Source organism: Glycine soja, chromosome 15 (assembly GCF_004193775.1).
Source record: "Glycine soja cultivar W05 chromosome 15, ASM419377v2, whole genome shotgun sequence".
Taxonomy (NCBI): Eukaryota; Viridiplantae; Streptophyta; class Magnoliopsida; order Fabales; family Fabaceae; genus Glycine; species Glycine soja.
The window spans coordinates 30,215,832-30,235,856 of record NC_041016.1 but is presented as its reverse complement, the minus strand read 5'-3'; positions in this window follow the sequence as shown (position 1 = coordinate 30,235,856).

Below are 20,025 nucleotides of genomic sequence, written 5' to 3'. Positions count from 1 at the left end.
AACAATGGTATCAATTGAATAATAACTACAATTAATGACTCTAATTTGTTAGGACTAAGCTCAGACATATTTCTTTCTCAAAGTTCTATTCCAGCCATGACCCAAGAGCATTTCTTTTAGACTTTTCCAAAACCTAGTGCCAAATAATTATCCAACTCGAATAGCAGTTGTTGGACTCTAAGTTTCAGTTCAAGCTTAACAATCAGTGTCATACTATTCATCAAAACAAAAAACTACACAACGCAAATAAAAAAATACATTATTCAATAGTGGGGCAAGACGAAAATTGTATCCAACCACTTGTGCATTTTTATAATTATAATAATAACCCTAATCAGTGTGAAGACTAAAACTAGTACAGTAACGTAGATTCCTTTTGTCATTTAAATCTAACAGGTTATGCATATCTAATAATGGAGGAAAATAATCGAAACCACAAATGCATATGTAATAAATCCAGATACGAAAAACGCGAAACCAAAACCACCAAGAACACAAACTATAGAATAAGATGCACATCTTGCAGCAGATAGGAGAACAAACACTTAATAAATGGATTATTTATATAAAACAAGAAAAGAAGAAAAGGTTAACATTCTAGCACTGCATAAAAGATCTTGGATTTATATAAATAAACTAATTAATTGTTTATTATAACATGAAAGACTTCATGCGTCTAGCTCCAACATTCCACGAGCACCATCTTTCCAAAAATATGATCATTGATCACACAAGACAACACCTGTCACCTTAGATGACGTCCAAGGCATGATAGCCTTAATATTTAAAGATCACACAATACTCAAATTGGAATCCAATTAACAATATTATTATAATTTAATGAAATTTTAGAGATTATATAGTCTCCTTGAGAAGTAACCAAATCCAACAGCAGGGGAAAGACCATTAGTCCTTTTGTAAATTTTAGCTTTAAAAAATGCCCACCACTATATTTTATGTGTCCTCCTCTGGATTATGCCTCTTGTAGCTTTGTGTCCAGATGCAATATTGCCCTAATTTACAGGTGTCCACAGTTCTCTTTCTCTTGGCTCATTTTGGCATCAACCTTAATAAATATATACTATTTTATTTTAGAACCTTAGTCATGTCACCTAATAGCATAACACATTATTGAATTTCCAAATATGCCCTTTTGTTAAAATAGCTTGCTATTCCCTTATTGATTGATCTCAATATTCTAATCCCCTTCATTGACAGAACATTTTTCTGGGCAGAAAGTGGATATTAATTTGCTTTGAAGTAATACATCACAAGGGCATGACCAATCTTAAGTATTAACCTAATGTAAATAATATAGACAGGGCAAAGGTATTTTGGTCAATTCGCACTTGAAGGACAAGCATGCTACATTTTTAGTGTCACTTGATCCCTTTGGTTTATTTATTTATATATATTCTTAAAGAAGTGTTACCCGTAGTACCTTAAACAGTGAAATGGATAGAGATCAAAATATGTTAAGAAAGTGACCTTCGATTGACCGATAGAATCAAGTTGGGGTGGGGGGGGGGGTGGCAAAGCAGGTATAAATATGCAATACTAGACTCAAAATATGCAACAAACACTAGACCTAAATCAGTGTCACAGAAATTGGAAGAAAATATTTTATCCAAGCACAAACTTGAAGCCTTATTCCATGTATTGGGGGGAAGTTATGGCTGGCCATATGGGTAGAGGTGTCATAGAGGAGCAGGTATGGAGGAAGGGACCTTGGACTGCTGAAGAGGACAGGTTGCTTGTTGAGTATGTCAGGTTGCATGGTGAAGGCAGATGGAACTCTGTTACTAGGCTTGCAAGTAAGAAACACCAAACTTTTTTCACTATTTTGTTTCTTAATATATATGATTGGATTTTCACATTTATAAGTGACAATATAGCAAAAAAACAAGTGAAATTGTTTTCAACTTCTACTCTTCATAGTGGCTACATTCATGTTCACCGGAAGCTCTTCATTTTGAAAATTATACTATTGTCTGGTAGAAATTATGATATGATCTATGTATCTATGGTTTTAGTCAATCTCTACGTGATACGTAGTTGAGTTTTTCAATTCACAATAAAGACTAGATAAAACTCAATATGTATCGTGGCTGAAACCATTAATCTGAGACTATATATATCAAGACCAGATAATCCTTTTGGCATATTCAACGATGACATTGTTAGGGCAACTCAACACATTAATAATCACATTTTAAAAGTCTTACTTAAGTAAACCCCTAATACTGTAACACATATATATCAGCAAACAAGAACTCTGAGTACTTCGACATCCTTACCTTGACAGTAGCAAGGTCGCGACACCACTCCAAAGAGCACGACTTCGGCTACGGCGGTGGTGGGAACAATAGGTAGCTAGGGTGGGCACGACGGAGGTCAGGGAATGGCGATGTGAGGGTGGGCACAAAGGAGATCGAGTGGGATGAGTAGAATGTGTGCTAGGTTTTAGGTTTTTGTCGTAGAATTTTCGAAGACAGGAGATGAAGTGTTGAATCAATGGAAACACGAGTATATATAGTACAAAATTTAAGACGGTGTATAAGCAACACCGTCTTTGTATCCTTTTATTTCTACGACGGTGTCTTCAAAAGCACCGTCTTCGATAAGTTGAACCAAACGTACAAAGCCGGGGTTAAATTCAAACGTCGTCGTTTACGAAATGTACCGTTTAAAAATCGTATATATTTACGTAAATGCCACCGTGTTCACTACTACGTCGGCTACTGTATGACCGACGTAGAATGTGCGTCGTAAAATAGGATATTTTTAGTAGTGTTATTTAATTGTTATAAAAAATAATTCATTATATACAAATATTAAACCTTGTTGTTAGATAATTTGATGACTGTTTACATTCTCTACAAGTGTATTGATTTTTCTCTTTTGTAACTTCCTTTTGGCATCTCTCACTTGCAACATAATTTCAACCAAATGTATTGTCGATCTCATTGATTGTTACATGAATTGTGAACACATTATCCTATTATTTTATATATGTTAAAACTAAGAAAAAAATAAAGTATTATTGAATATTATGAATATGAAGGTCATGGTAAGTTATCATACATGTGATTCTCATACCCATTTCATGGACATTTGTATGGCAAAGATCTTCTATTTTTTGAGATTTTCTTATCAAGATCAATGTTGGCAGAACTTGAAAAAGATAGTTTTTTTATTTGATGTTGCTCCTTTTTTTTCCTGCAAAGTAGTTATTTATAATAAAATTTATAATTTTTTAACTGCATCAATAAAAGAATTAGAATAAACTAATAATTTTGTATATATATATATATATATATATATATATATATATATATATATACCTGGTGTGCCCGTTTGATCCTACTCCGGTGTGCCCTTGATATCAGTCATAACAAATTGGCAAGTGAAGGATGGTGAGTTAATCCAATCGGAATTACCTCCCGCAACACAATATCAACTACCAAACATCAAAGACAGTAACAATAAACCTGTCATGGCAATTCCATTCAAGACAAAAGATGTCAATGAGGAAGTAACCTCTAAAGACATTAAGAGCCTAATGGAACAGGAAAATTATACCAACAAATACTTACAAGCTTTAGGAGAAACCATAAAAACTAAGGTATTTCCTAAACAAAAATCAATAGAGGAAACTTCGCCAAAAATCCCCATTGAGAAACCTTTATTCAAACCTTTCAAAGTTAGTGAGAAGGCTAAAAGAAAAATTAGGGAACTTAGAAAAACTAAATCCTTAATTGAAGGCGTAGGTGACAACCATAGTGAATTACTAAACAAGATTGGTAGTTTACTTAAAGTCATTCCAGATACCCCCCAAGCCTCGGAAAATACTTCCAAAATGGTAACAAGAAGTACCTCCAAATTAATCAATGTTATTAACGAAGATAGTGACCAAAACTCAGATAACACAACTGAGATAGGATCAGTGTCAGAAAAGAATATAAATCCAATTAATTGCAAACACTGGAAGACACCCTCCAAATTATATTATCAACGTCCAACTGCCCCTGACCTTCTATTAGAAGAAAGAGGTGAAAACAATTTTAAGAGTTTTAGTGCAAACAACATCTATGAATGGAACATAGATGCACAAACGGAGTATAACATCATGAATACACTCCAACATATGACCATGGTAGCTACGGCTTACCAAACCTCCCATGAATGTTCAGAAGAAACCATTATAGATATCTTAGTGGCAGGATTTTATGGACAACTGAAAGGATGGTGGGATAATTATCTCACTAAAGAAGAGAAATCAAAAATTTACAGGGCAGTTAAGACGGATCTCAATGGAAGAGTCATTACTAATGACGATGATAAAGAGATTCCTGACGCTGTTAACACATTAATTTTTACAATAGCCCAACATTTCATTGGAGACCCATCATTGTGGAAAGATAGGTCTGCAGAATTATTGTCAAATCTTAAGTGTAGAACCTTAGCGGATTTTAGGTGGTATAGAGATACTTTCCTAACTAGGGTTTACACAAGAGAAGATAGTCAACAACCTTTTTGGAAAGAAAAATTTCTAGCTGGTCTTCCCAGATCATTAGGAGACAAGGTTAGAGATAAAATCCGTAGTCAATCTGCCAATGGAGATATTCCATACGAAAGTTTAAGTTATGGTCAATTAATTTCTTACGTCCAAAAGGTAGCCTTAAAAATTTGTCAGGATGACAAAATTCAGAGGCAATTAGCCAAAGAAAAGGCTCAAACAAAGAGAGATTTAGGTTCTTTCTGCGAACAATTTGGTCTACCGGCCTGTCCAAAACAAAAGAAAAAACAATCCTCTAAAAAAGAAATCCATGAGAATAAACCGGTCAATACAAAGAGATTTCCAAGGAGGAGATACTCACACAAACCATCAACCAGTAGAGGAATGGAAAATCCTAAACAGAAAACAAAATCAAAAATAACGTGCTACAATTGTGGAAAACAAGGCCACATCAGCAAATATTGTCGGCTAAAAAAGAAGTTAAGAAACCTTAACCTAGAACCCGCAATTGAAGAGCAAATAAACAATTTGCTCATAGAAACCTCGGAGGAAGAAACAGAAACTTCATCCTCCGTGCTTTCCGATGAAAACCTAAACCTAATCCAACAAGATGACCAACTATCATCAACAGATGATAATGACGGGCAAATCAATACTCTAACGAGAGAACAAGATCTCTTGTTTGAAGCAATCAATTCCATACCTGACCCCCAGGAAAAGAAGGTTTTTCTGGAAAAACTCAAGAAAACATTAGAGGTAAAACCTAGACAAAAAGATTTTATCACAAACAACAAATTTGATGTAAGTAACATACTCAAGAGATTAGAAAATTCTTCAACCAAACCAACGACAATCCAAGATCTCCAAACAGAGATAAACAATCTAAAAAGAGAAGTAAAAGAACTTCGTCAACAACAAGAAATTCATCAGATCATTCTTTCTCAACTTGAGGAAGATAGTGATTCTGAAAGTACCAACAACAGTGAAGAAAACCAACCAGAAAATTTAGAAGATGATATGTTTATGGGATTAATCAACAAGATTAAAATCCAAAAATTTTACATAAACATAAAAATAATTATTAATGATTTCGTTTTAGAAACAATGGCCCTATTTGATACAGGGGCTGATTCAAACTGCATTTTAGAAGGATTAATTCCTACAAAATTCTTTGAGAAAACCTCAGAAAAATTAAGTACGGCAAACGGCTCAAAATTAAAAATTAATTTTAAGCTATCAAATGCAATAATTGAAAACCAAGGTCTTAAGATTAACACAAACTTTCTTCTGGTAAAAAACCTTAAGAATGAAGTAATCTTAGGAACGCCCTTCATTAGAGCCCTGTTTCCCATCCAAATATCTAATGAAGGAATAACCACAAATTATTTAGGAAGAAAAATTATATTTAATTTTTCTACTAAACCAATTTCCATAAATATAAATCTTATAGAAAATAAGATTAATCAAATTAACTTCTTAAAAGAAGAAGTATCTTTTAATAATATTCAGATACAACTGGGAAAACCCCAAGTAAAAGAAAGAATTCAATCTTTATTAAATCATATTGAATCGACCGTTTGTTCTGAATTGCCACATGCATTTTGGGACAGAAAGAAACATATTGTCGATCTCCCTTATGAGAAAGACTTTAGGGAAAAACAAATTCCCACAAAAGCCAAACCAATCCAAATGAATGAAGAACTTCTTCAATATTGTCAAAAGGAAATCAAGGATTTGCTTGATAAAGGCCTAATCCGGAAAAGCAAAAGCCCATGGTCTTGTGCGGCTTTTTATGTTAACAAACAATCTGAGATTGAGCGTGGAACACCCCGCTTAGTCATAAATTACAAACCATTAAATCAAGCATTACAATGGATTAGATATCCTATTCCAAACAAAAAAGATTTGCTTAACAGATTAAATTCTGCAAAGATATTTTCAAAATTTGATATGAAATCTGGATTTTGGCAAATCCAAATCCAAGAATCAGATAGGTACAAAACAGCGTTTACTGTACCTTTCGGGCAATATGAATGGAACGTGATGCCATTCGGACTGAAGAATGCCCCTTCAGAATTTCAAAAAATTATGAACGATATTTTTAATCCTTATTCAAAATTTGTCATTGTCTGCATAGATGATGTTTTAATCTTTTCCCAAAACATTGACCAACATTTCAAACATCTCCAAACCTTCATACATATCATCAAACAAAATGGTTTGGCAGTCTCCAAATCAAAAATCAATCTTTTCCAAACTCGAATTCGATTCCTTGGTCACAATATATATCAAGGTACAATCATTCCAATCGAAAGGTCAATAGAGTTTGCTAGCAAATTCCCCAACCAAATCTTAGACAAAACCCAGTTACAAAGATTTCTAGGTTGTCTAAATTACGTAGGAGAATTTGTCCCTTATTTAAATAATATTGTCAAGCCATTACATGATAGGCTGAAGAAAAATCCGCCTCCTTGGTCTGACCTCCATACACAAACGGTTAAAGAAATCAAAGTCAAAGTCCAATCCATTAAATGTCTGTATCTTCCTATTCCACAGGCATTTAAAATTGTCGAAACTGATGCTTCAGACATAGGTTATGGTGGCATCCTCAAACAAAGAGTCCATGGCCAAGATCATGTCATTGCATATACATCAAAACATTGGAATCCTGCACAATTAAAATATTCAACTGTTAAAAAAGAGGCTTTAGCAATTGTTTTGTGCATTTCCAAATTTCAATTGGATTTATTAAACCAAAAATTTTTAATCAGGGTTGATTGTAAATCAGCCAAAGATATTTTACAAAAAGATGTTAAAAACCTTGCCTCAAAACAAATTTTTGCACGATGGCAAGCAATTTTAAGTGTCTTTGATTTTGACATAGAATACATCAAGGGCACCTCAAATTCACTACCTGACTACCTTACCCGTGAATTCTTACAGAAAAGTGGTAATGCCTCCTAAGGCATCGGGAATCTCCCTACGGGGAGGAAGGAGTACAGGCAAAGGAGCCAGGCTGGCTCTTCCAGAGCCAACCATCAAGAAATCATCTACCTCTTCTGGGTCACCAACCCAGGCTGGGTCATCTACCCAGAAAACCAATTTAGAAGGGTCATCAACCCAGATTGCCTCAATCAAACCTGAGTCATCCACTCAGGAATCTCCCAAACCGGCAACCGCCAAACAAACATCGGCCGACTATGCATGGCCAATTGAAACCCTTCAGGCCCTTCAAGACATGGGTCTGACCAAATTTCCAAAAATAATCAAAAAATCTTGGGCAGACATTGCCTCAGAATCTGATGATGAATCTGAATCAAATTTACAAACAATGATCCAAAATGCGTCAATGACCAAAACAGCCACCAATACTAAAGGAAAACTACCTTTAGCCAAAGCTCAAACACCACCTACCAAACAAACTAACAATTATATTTATAAAAATAAATTGTTAACTGTTTTGCAGATGGAACCTGAATTTTGGGACAAAAATCCCTTCAAGGCGACGGCCAAGGCTTTCCCACCAGGATTTCACTACAAACCAACCACCATCCTGAAGACAAGAACTTTTTATGAATTGATTTTGGTAGATTCAAACTCAGTATCTATCAAACATTTCAAAGATCCAAAAGACCAAACCTTAAACACCCACTCAACCATCCAAATACTAAAAGTTCTTCAACCAAGACACTTTGGTTCGGACTTGAACAAAGGAAAGAGATTTTCAGTTCCATTTGATCCGGTAGGTTATACCTATTGGGATTACGTTGATGCTTGGACTAAGGTGTTTTGGCACCAAAATACCCGCTTCAAACATTCATGGCTGATATATTTCAAGACCAACACAATTTACAATTTTCCCAATTGGTTTTTACAATGGTGGGACTTCTTTGGACCAATCCCAGAGATATTCCCAGAAACGGTCCAACAAGGATTTTCCCAATTTAAGAAACAATACAATTCGCAGGAATCACGAATTCCAGCAGATCTTAAATACTTTTCAAGCTTTGCACTGTCATGGATATTCTCATGGCAATATCGTTACAGCAAGACTGAAAAGACAAACCAATATCCATCACTACAAAGACACGCATTTGTAAAATGGTGGACACAATTTGACTCATCCAAAGCGGATCCAGAACAAGTAAAACTATGGTTCCAATCCCATCCAGAATTCCTCAAAGCAGCTGATCTAGAGACTTCTGTGTTTTTGAACCAAAAGTCTCATCTGGCAGCATTTTTAGCAGGATCGACATCAAAGGAGGTCTTAGCTAAAAATCTGAAGGAAGTTCTACAAATGTTACAACAGGAAGAAGAAGCTTCATCCTCAAAAAAGGAAGAAACAAGTTCTGCTGAAGACGAAGAAGATCCCTTTTACCCAAACGAAGATGATTGTTTTGGTATCTGTTTAGATTAAATTTAATTTCGGTCACAAAACCGTCTGTTTGTAATTTATGTGTAATTAATGCTGGACAATACTACCTGTCCTGTAGTCATTAAAGTCCCGATCAAAACTACTTGTCTTGTAACAAACAGTCAAATAGTCCCGGTCAAAACTACCGGCAACTACCGGTCTTAGATTTTTGGCTATATAAGGAGTCCTCAAGTATGTTGTGGGGCACCCTTTCATTTAGCCATTTTTTCAGGTTTCGGAAGAGAGGTGCTCTGAAACAAGATTTTTGTAAGCGCTTCTTTCTAGATTCAATAAATTTATATTTTTCATCCTTCTCTCTTCTCCCTTCACCGATCCTGTGCGGCTCTGCCGCCGCTTCGGTTTCTTTGTTTATGAAAACCTGGGGTTTGTAAGCCGGTCTCCGGTGTGCCCTTGATATCTGTTTTCAAGTTTATATTTTCATTTCATCAATCATACTGCATTCTTACTTCCTATCTGTCCGTTTGATCCTACTGGGTTTAGACAACCTAGAAATCTTTGTAACTGGGTTTTGTCTAAGATTTGGTTGGGGAATTTACTAGCAAACTCTATTGACCTTTCGATTGGAATGATTGTACCTTGATATATATTGTGACCAAGGAATCAAATTCGAGTTTGGAAAAGATTGATTTTTGATTTGGAGACTGCCAAACCATTTTGTTTGATGATATGTATGAAGGTTTGGAGATGTTTGAAATGTTGGTCAATGTTTTGGGAAAAGATTAAAACATCATCTATGTAGACAATGACAAATTTTGAATAGGGATTAAAAATATCGTTCATAATTTTTTGAAATTCTGAAGGGGCATTCTTCAGTCCGAATGGCATCACGTTCCATTCATATTTCCCGAAAGGTACAGTAAACGCTGTTTTGTACCTATCTGATTCTTGGATTTGGATTTGCCAAAATCCAGATTTCATATCAAATTTTGAAAATATCTTTGCAGAATTTAATCTGTTAAGCAAATCTTTTTTTTTTGGAATAGGATATCTAATCCATTGTAATGCTTGATTTAATGGTTTGTAATTTATGACTAAGCGGGGTGTTCCACGCTCAATCTCAGATTGTTTGTTAACATAAAAAGCCGCACAAGACCATGGGCTTTTGCTTTTCCGGATTAGGCCTTTATCAAGCAAATCCTTGATTTCCTTTTGACAGTATTGAAGAAGTTCTTCATTCATTTGGATTGGTTTGGCTTTTGTGGGAATTTGTTTTTCCCTAAAGTCTTTCTCATAAGGGAGATCGACAATATGTTTCTTTCTGTCCCAAAATGCATGTGGCAATTCAGAACAAACGGTCGATTCAATATGATTTAATAAAGATTGAATTCTTTCTTTTACTTGGGGTTTTCCCAGTTGTATCTGAATATTATTAAAAGATACTTCTTCTTTTAAGAAGTTAATTTGATTAATCTTATTTTCTATAAGATTTATATTTCTGGAAATTGGTTTAGTAGAAAAATTAAATATAATTTTTCTTCCTAAATAATTTGTGGTTATTCCTTCATTAGATATTTGGATGGGAAACAGGGCTCTAATGAAGGGCGTTCCTAAGATTACTTCATTCTTAAGGTTTTTTACCAGAAGAAAGTTTGTGTTAATCTTAAGACCTTGGTTTTCAATTATTGCATTTGATAGCTTAAAATTAATTTTTAATTTTGAGCCGTTTGCCGTACTTAATTTTTCTGAGGTTTTCTCAAAGAATTTTGTAGGAATTAATCCTTCTAAAATGCAGTTTGAATCAGCCCCTGTATCAAATAGGGCCATTGTTTCTAAAACGAAATCATTAATGATTATTTTTATGTTTATGTAAAATTTTTGGATTTTAATCTTGCTGATTAATCCCATAAACATATCATCTTCTAAATTTTCTGGTTGGTTTTCCTCACTGTTGTTGGTACTTTCAGAATCACTATCTTCCTCAAGTTGAGAAAGAATGATCTGATGAATTTCTTATTGTTGACGAAGTTCTTTTACTTCTCTTTTTAGATTGTTTATCTCTGTTTGGAGATCTTGGATTGTCGTTGGTTTGGTTGAAGAATTTTCTAATCTCTTGAGTATGTTACTTACATCAAATTTGTTGTTTGTGATAAAATCTTTTTGTCTAGGTTTTACCTCTAATGTTTTCTTGAGTTTTTCCAGAAAAACCTTCTTTTCCTGGGGGTCAGGTATGGAATTGATTGCTTCAAACAAGAGATCTTGTTCTCTCGTTAGAGTATTGATTTGCCCATCATCATCATCTGTTGATGATAGTTGGTCATCTTGTTGGATTAGGTTTAGGTTTTCATCGGAAAGCACGGAGGATGAAGTTTCTGTTTCTTCCTCCGAGGTTTCAATGAGCAAATTGTTTATTTGCTCTTCAATTGCGGGTTCTAGGTTAAGGTTTCTTAACTTCTTTTTTAGCCGACAATATTTGCTGATGTGGCCTTGTTTTCCACAATTGTAGCACGTTATTTTTGATTTTGTTTTCTGTTTAGGATTTTCCATTCCTCTACTGGTTGATGGTTTGTGTGAGTATCTCCTCCTTGGAAATCTCTTTGTATTGACCGGTTTATTCTCATGGATTTCTTTTTTAGAGGATTGTTTTTTCTTTTGTTTTGGACAGGCCGGTAGACCAAATTGTTCGCAGAAAGAACCTAAATCTCTCTTTGTTTGAGCCTTTTCTTTGGCTAATTGCCTCTGAATTTTGTCATCCTGACAAATTTTTAAGGCTACCTTTTGGACATAAGAAATTAATTGACCATAACTTAAACTTTCATATGGAATATCTCCATTGGCAGATTGACTACGGATTTTATCCCTAACCTTGTCTCCTAATGATCTGGGAATACCAGCTAGAAATTTTTCTTTCCAAAAAGGTTGTTGACTATCTTCTCTTATGTAAACCCTAGTTAGGAAAGTATCTCTATACCACCTAAAATCCGCTAAGGTTCTACACTTAAGATTTGACAATAATTCTGCAGACCTATCTTTCCACATATATATATATATATATATATATATATATTTAAAACTTAATATAAAAATTATATTTAGAAAAATAATTTCAATTTCCATAGTGAAATAATGTATGACAATCGTTTAATGCAAACATTAAATACAATTTAACCATCTATTTATCTAATTATCCATATTTTTTGGCTGAATTATATATATATATATATATATATATATATATATATATATATAAAGAAACATATTTTTTTGGAGGCTATGTTTGTCTGCAAAGTAACATTAATAACTTCATTTATGAAAATAACCGATTAAAAAGGGAGATTTGAAGAAGACACTTTGCCCAAAGTGGGTCAAGGTCACTTGATGATTTTCAGTGAGCCCATAAAAATCTCTAAGTTCTGTCCATCCAGCTAGTAGAGTTGAGCTCACCAGATCTTGGTTGTATGCAATAGAGTGCATGTTGCCACTATTGTCTAGTAGATGCCAAGTATGCTCTAGTTCAGCCTTCCATCTTATAGCAAATGACCTACTGACTTCACCATAAGGATACATTTAACAAACAAAGTAATATAAATAAATGTGTTATATCATGTCATGTTTATTTGAGAATAGTCTTGAAATTTCTAACTTGATACATTACATGAACAACATTGAACATTTCCTCTATTTTTTTTGTTAATCTTCATCATTGTGTTAGCCATTTCCTTCCAGTTCTGTTGATCTTCATCCATCGTTTCTAAACTCATTTACAATATAAACATGACACTAACTGATCCATGCACAAACTGACTATGCAACATGCTTATCTAAGAGCTTATTCCATGCAACTAATATAATATGATAGATTTGACATAACAATATGATACCAATAAATCTGCAAAACAAAAATATGATACCAATACATGATAGATTTGACATAACAGTATGAGTTTGTTCGTATGCACATAGCAATAAAGAGAATTCTCTCAAACAAAAAGTAATTGATACAAAAATTCATATCGATGTAACTTCCAAACGAATAAAGGTTTCTCTAATGCAACTTTTCTGTAGCTTTCTTAACTAACTACTTTGCAAAAGCTAAAAATAAACAATACTTTCCCATCTATTCATTCTAATCCTTAATATCCTACAAAACCCATTAATTTGATTGGATATTTAGAAGTAAAAAACTTCAAAGCCCATGGATTCTTAGTTCTCTCTTTAGTGGTTATGGTTGTACATCAATACATCTATACTAACAATCATTAATCAATCTCTTTAATTCCCAAATCTTCATCATTCACTAAACCAAATACGTTGTCACTGTAGCAAGACAAAAAAAATAAAACAAAAAATTTACGGCTACTAATCACCATTGGTAGTGGTAGTGGTAGAGACAATGCTGGTGGTGATTACAACACTGTTCAGCCATGACCACTTACTACTAATCTCAGGTTCAACAATCAGCACAACCACAATCACGGACGAAAGAAAACCAATTTTTTTTCCTACAGTGTAGAACGAGGAAGATACACACAATCCATAAAGCTTTGACAGAAAAACCTACGGTTAGAGCGAGAATGAGAGTGAGACCGAGAGTGATAGTGCCAATACTGGTTTCAGTGCCGCGAGAGTGAGACCGATAGCAAGAATGACACTAAAATCTAGACGATCTTAAGCAAGACTGACGATAATGGTTTCAGCGTCACGAGAGTGAGAGTGAGAGTGACAAAGGGTTTGAGGTTGCCAGAAGCGTGAGGGAGATGAGTGAATTACCAAAAGCACGAAAGATATTATAAATAGGACAATACAATGTCACGAAAACATCGATTTTTGAAAAACTGATGTTAAAAAACTAATGTTAACATCAATTTTTTGAAAAATGAATGTTAACAAGGTCATATTATTTATGATTATGCTATTGTGTTTTCATTTACATTGGGTTTATAGAAAACCAATGTTATTCTAACAGATGTTAAAAGTAAATTTTCTAGTAGTGCTATCCTAAGTTCCTGGTAAGATTATCGTTGGGGTCTCCTTCGTGTCCTCCTCCATCAACTCCCAAACTTCCTCTAGGACCTCCTCCTGCAACTTGTATGCCTAAAGCAATGCCTCATACGACGTCGCCTCCTTTACATCAGTCTCGCGCAATGGAGGACATCCAGTCCCTCAAAGGAAGGTCTGAGTTGCCCTCAATACAATCCTAAGTGACTCAATGGTAGGTTAAGACACCTTGAAAGCATCCTTATCTTCAACCTCTAAATTGGACGGCTCGATTAAAATTATGATTCCCTAAATTAATTTCTTAGATTATAAATAAATAAAATATGATGCTGAAAGATTACCATAAAAGTTTAAGGCAAACTACCGTTACACATGAAAATATAAGTTGTACATTATGTATATATGTATATATATATATATATATATATACCAGAGATCAGCGGAACGGATCAAACGGACAGTAAAGAAGTAGGAAACAAATTAAAACAGTTTGAATGTATTAAGTTGAAGGTAAAATAAACAATAAGAAGAATAAAACTTAAAGCTTAAAAATGATAACTAAACATAAAAGAAAATTGAAACGGCGGTAGTCCGCACAAAATCAGTTATGGAGGAAGAAGAGAAGAAACTGAAACGGCGGTAATCAGTAAGGAGGGAGAAGGGAGATAAAAGAAGCAACTTGCAAATTTATTTGATAACAACGAAAGAAAAGCTTAAAATGAGTGTTTCCAAGAGCTTCTCTCTCTACAATCTATCCGACTATCTCTCTCTCAAAAAGGGTACCTCACAATAGAGTTGAGGCCTCCTTTTATAGAAACTTAGTTTGATTGTAGCTACAGTAACGGTTACAAATACCGAAACTATTTCTACAGTAACGGTGATAACTAAATTAATGTTCATTCAAACAAATACCAAAACAATCATCTTCATTTTGGTAAAAATCATTATCATGATTAGAAGAATTGGTGTCTTCTTTCTTTGAGGAAGAACTCCCTTCTTCTAGGCTTGGGAACTCCCTTCTTCTTGGCTTTGGAGTAATTGCAAAACTTCTTTTAATTTGTTCGTGAGATGTTCCTTGGAGTTAGATCTTGCTAGGAAGGCAGCTAATTGAGACTTTTGATTGAGAAACAAAGAAGTCTCTGGATCAGGTGCTTTCAGGAACTCTAGATGAGTTTTAAACCAGATTTTCACCTTATCTAACTGTGCTTTTGATGTGTCAAATTGATTCCACCACTTGACAAATCCATGTCGCTGAAGGGATGAAAATTGCTTGTTGTTTTCTATTTTGCTATACCTGTATTGCCAAGAAAATATCCAGGACAAAGTAAAACTGGAAAAATATTTTAAATCTGCTAGAATTTGTGATTCCTGAGAGTTAAAATGCTTGTTGAACTGTGCAAATCCTTGTTGAACTTGCTCAGGGAAAATTTTCGGGATTGGTCCAAAAAAGTCCCACCACTGAAGGAACCAATTTGAAAAATTATAAAATGTGTTAGTCTTGAAGTAAAAAATCCATTAGTGCTTATATTTGTTGTTTTGATGTCAATACACTTTGGTCTAGGCATCCATATAGTCCCAATAGGTGTATCCTCTTGGATCAAAAGGTACATAAATTTTTTTGATTTCATTCCAATTGGATCCAAATTGTCTGGGTTGCATAACTTTTAAAATTTGGATTGTAAAGTGGGTGTTTAAAAGGGGTTCTTTTGGATCTTTGAAATATTTAATAGAAACTGACTCCGAATCTATTAAAATGAATTCATAAAAGGTCCTTGTTTTGTTGATTGTTGTAACATTCCAATTTTTCGTAAATAAATTTAAAAAGCTTTTTAGAAAAAAATAAATAAATAAATAAATATAGAGCAAATAATAGGCTGAGTACCCTAGGTATAAATAGTTATGTTAAGTCAGCTGCCTCTTTTTGGCCTCATTTTCGTTTTTCCCCTTCTCCTCTCAAAATCCTTTTCTTTTTCCCGCAGCCCACCAAACCAGTCTCAGAAAAACGACGATCTCCAACCTGTTCACCGTTGGATCGTCGTAAAATTTGAGTATCATGTTCGCAACACAATTACGAGCATTTTCACCGTTGTGAATTTTGATATCATGTCTGAACTGAGAGAAACACCCTTCGCATTGTAGTCTTTTTCTTTCCCGCAAAAACCCAGAGCTGTCTTGGTAAAACTACGATCCCGGTCTCGTTAACCGTTGGATTATTGTGAAATTTGGATATGTTGTTCGAAATTCAATTCCGCACGCCTCCACCGTTGGGATTTGCGAGATAATATTCGTGGAGGGAGAAAAAGGAATCGCATGAAGACAGCACAAGTGGAGGTTTCAATCTCTTCTCCGTCTCTCTGACGTTTGGGAATTCTATCGGAGCAGTCGGATGAATAATTGAAAGAATTTCCGGGAACCGCTAGAGATGTTGCTATTGCTGGCTGAAGACACGTGAGCCCGCTTAGAGGTAAGGGATGAGTTTATCGCAATTGGGGATTAGAATGAACATGTGTAGGGATCCTTAGAGAACTAAATTTGGGTTTATTTTGAGATGTTTATTGAATTATAATTTTCTCTTTATGATTATAAATATAATATTATTGTGTTCTATGTACCAATTGATGTCCTGATGAGAATTGATTGATAAACTTGAGTGCTCTTGATGTCTTTGTGTTTAACCCATGGATTTGATTAATTGATTGTGATATAATTGTGAGAAACTATTTCAGGGATTTTACACCCCATGTTGTGATGAAATCTTTTGTATAAATTGTTATGTTGAGGTTATGAAATGATGATTCAAACTGTGAGTATGTGATAAATTGAACATGTGACGGATGATGAAATACATGTGTATTGAGATGAGATGTGTGTATTGAGTTGTGAACTATGAACTGTGCAATCACACAATTGTAAGACCCTTTAAGGGCGACGAGTATTGTGATGGGATCCACTGTGGGAATCCGACGAGTTAAAATGATTTTGAAAATAATTGAGTAGATGTGTGTATTGCATAGTTCATAGGTAAAGTGTACATGATTCATGAGGTGTGATAGTATGTTAAATTGAGATTATACCATTGTGATTGGGATTAAGTGTATGTGATAAATTGAGTATGCATATGATTGAAATATATATGTGCATCGAGTTGTGAACTATGAATTGTACAATCACACGATCATAAGTCCCTTCAAGGGCGACGAGTTAATGCTAAGTCCCTTTTAGGGCGACGAGTTGATTTTAAGTCCCTTTTAGGACGACGAGTTGATGCTAAGTCCCTTTTTGGGCGACGAGTTAATGTTAAGTCCCTTTAAGGGCGACGAGTTAATGATAAGACCCTTAAAGGGCGACGAGTTAAAATTATTTTGAGAACAATTGAGGAGTCGTGTGTTTTGTACAGTTCATAGATAGAGTCTGTGTGCTAAAATAATTTTAGGGGTTGGATCTGAATCGGAAGGGAGAGGCCCTGACGGACTCTTCGGAGTGTAGGCCTTGGGGGTCACCGGGTTTGAGTGCTCCTTTAAGCCTATGTTGATCCCATATGGTTGGAGCATTCTCGCAAAACATCGTGACCCTGACTGGTCTCCCTATGATCTTACTTAGTGAGAGTGACCTGACAAACCCATTGTGTGGTGTGTCTTGTTATGTACTCCTAAGCGCCCCAGGGTGGTTTTTCACTGACATGGTACCACATTGCATATAGGCTTGAGTCTTAGCATAACTGTCGCATACGCTTGCTAATTGTTTATTATGAAATTGATGTGTTATTATTTCTTGATCGGAGTGTGTGATTCCTGTGTATAATGATTGATGATTGAAAGGTGTGATTAATGGATGAAAAGTGTGATTGATGAATGACAAAGTGATGAAATAATGTGAGATATGCTAAGTAAATTGTATTTGGTTACTATATGTTGTGTTGTTTCTCTCTAGTAGTTAGCAATGTGATAACTCACTCCCGGTTTGCTGTTTGTGTTTGGATCCTGTGATGATCTTGAACTTTGTGTTCGGGGGAGCAGATGAATAGGTGGATGACTATGAAGAACCTCATGCTAGAGGACACGGGAACACCACGCTCTGATAGGATGTGACATTAGGATATAGGTTCTATATTAATTGTATGAGACTTATATGACTTTCTTTGAGTCGAGATGACTTTATTATTTATTTGGACAAGTTTGAATATGATGTAGAAGAAAGTGAATGTGAGCCATTTACCCATTTGAAAAGCTTGTATTTAAAAATGTTTTAAAAATACTTTTAATTAATATTTGAATTTTTATTCCTTTATTAATATATATGTGAGGGGTAGAGGGTGTCACAATTGTTGTTGGTTTGAAATGGAATCCGGGTGGAAATGCCTTGGCTATAGCTTTAAAGGGATTCTTGTCCCAATATTTCGGCTTCATTTGCAAAACAGTTGAAAAATTATTTTTGTAAATATAACTGTTGGGTTTTGGGGCTGGTGTTGCCATTGGGGTTATTATTTGTTTTTTTTTTGGAGAATTGCAAATAACTTTTGTGCCTTTGGCTTTTTGGATTAAGGTTTTTAGATCAATTTCAGATTGATCATCTGATTCAAAGGCTATGTCAGCCCATGTTTTCTTTGGGAGTTTTGTCAGGCCAATTTCTTGATGGGCCAAAAGTGTCTCGATTGGAAAGGCATAGTCAGCCTTGGCTTGTTTTGATGTTTGGTTCTTTGAAGGTTCTTGAGTGGGGTTTGATTTCAACGAGTAGGGTAAATGACCCATCTTGTTGTTTACATTTCTGGGTTGATGACCTAGATTGGGTTGATGACCTAGTCTTTGAGGGTGAAATATTCTTTGAGGATGGCTCTGGTAGAGCCAACTTGAAAACTTTTCTGCTACTCCTTCCTCCCTGCAAGGAGGTACTGGATGCCTTAGGCTGCATAATAATTTTTCTGTAAGAATTCACGGGTAAGATAGTCAGGTAAAGAGTTTGAAGTGTCCTTGAGATACTTTATCTCAAAATCAAAAACACTTAAAATTGCTTGTCATTTAGCAAATATTTGTTTTGAGGTAAGGTTTTTAACATCTTTTTGTAAAATTTCTTTGGCTGATTTGCAATCAACCCTGATAAGAAACATTTGATTTAACAAATCAGATTAAAATTTGGAAATGAACAAAACAATCACTAAAACTTCTTTTTTAATAGTTGATTATTTTTGTTGTGCAGAATTCCAATGCTTTGAAGTATATGCAATGACATTTTCTTGGGTATTGACTCTTTGTTTGAGGATACCACCATAACCTTTGTTAGATGCATCTATTTCGAAAATTTTGAATGCCTGCGGAATTAGAAGATACAAACATTTTATAGATTGAACTTTGAATTTGATTTCTTTGGCAACCTGGGTTTGAATATCAGACTAAGGAGGAGGATTTTTTCTTAACCTATCATGTAATGGTTTGACAATATTGTTTAAGTAGGTACAAATTCACCAACATAATTTGGACAACCTAGAAATCTTTGCAACTGAGTTTTGTCTAAGATTTGGTTTGAGAATTTGTTGGCAAACTCGATTGACCTGTCAATTGGTATAATTGTTCCCTAGAGAATATTGTGACCAAGGAATCAGATGTTTGTCTGAAAAAGATTAATTTTGGTTTGGCAAACAGCAAGACCATTCTGTTTGACAATATTAATGAAGGTATGCAGATGTTTAAAATGTTGTTCAATGGTTTGAGAAAAAATTAAGACATCATCAATATATACAATGAAAAATTTTGAATATGGATTGAAAATGTCATTCATAACTTTCTTGAATTCTGAAGAGGCATTCTTTAGACCAAATGGCATAACATTCCACTCATATTGCCCAAAGGGAACTGTGAAGGTAGTCTTGTACCTATCAGTTTCCTTTATCTGGATATGCTAATATCCTAACTTCATGTCAAATTTTGAGAATATTTTTGAAGAGTTTAGCCTATTGAGTAAATCCTTCTTGTTTGGAATAGGATACCTAATCCATTGTAAGGCTTGGTTCAAAGGTTGGTAATTTATGACTAGACGAGGTGTTCCTCGTTCAAGTTGTGCTTGCTTGTTGACATAGAAAGCAGCACAAGACCAAGGGCTTATGCTCTTCCTTATTAATCCCATATCATGGAGATCCTTAATT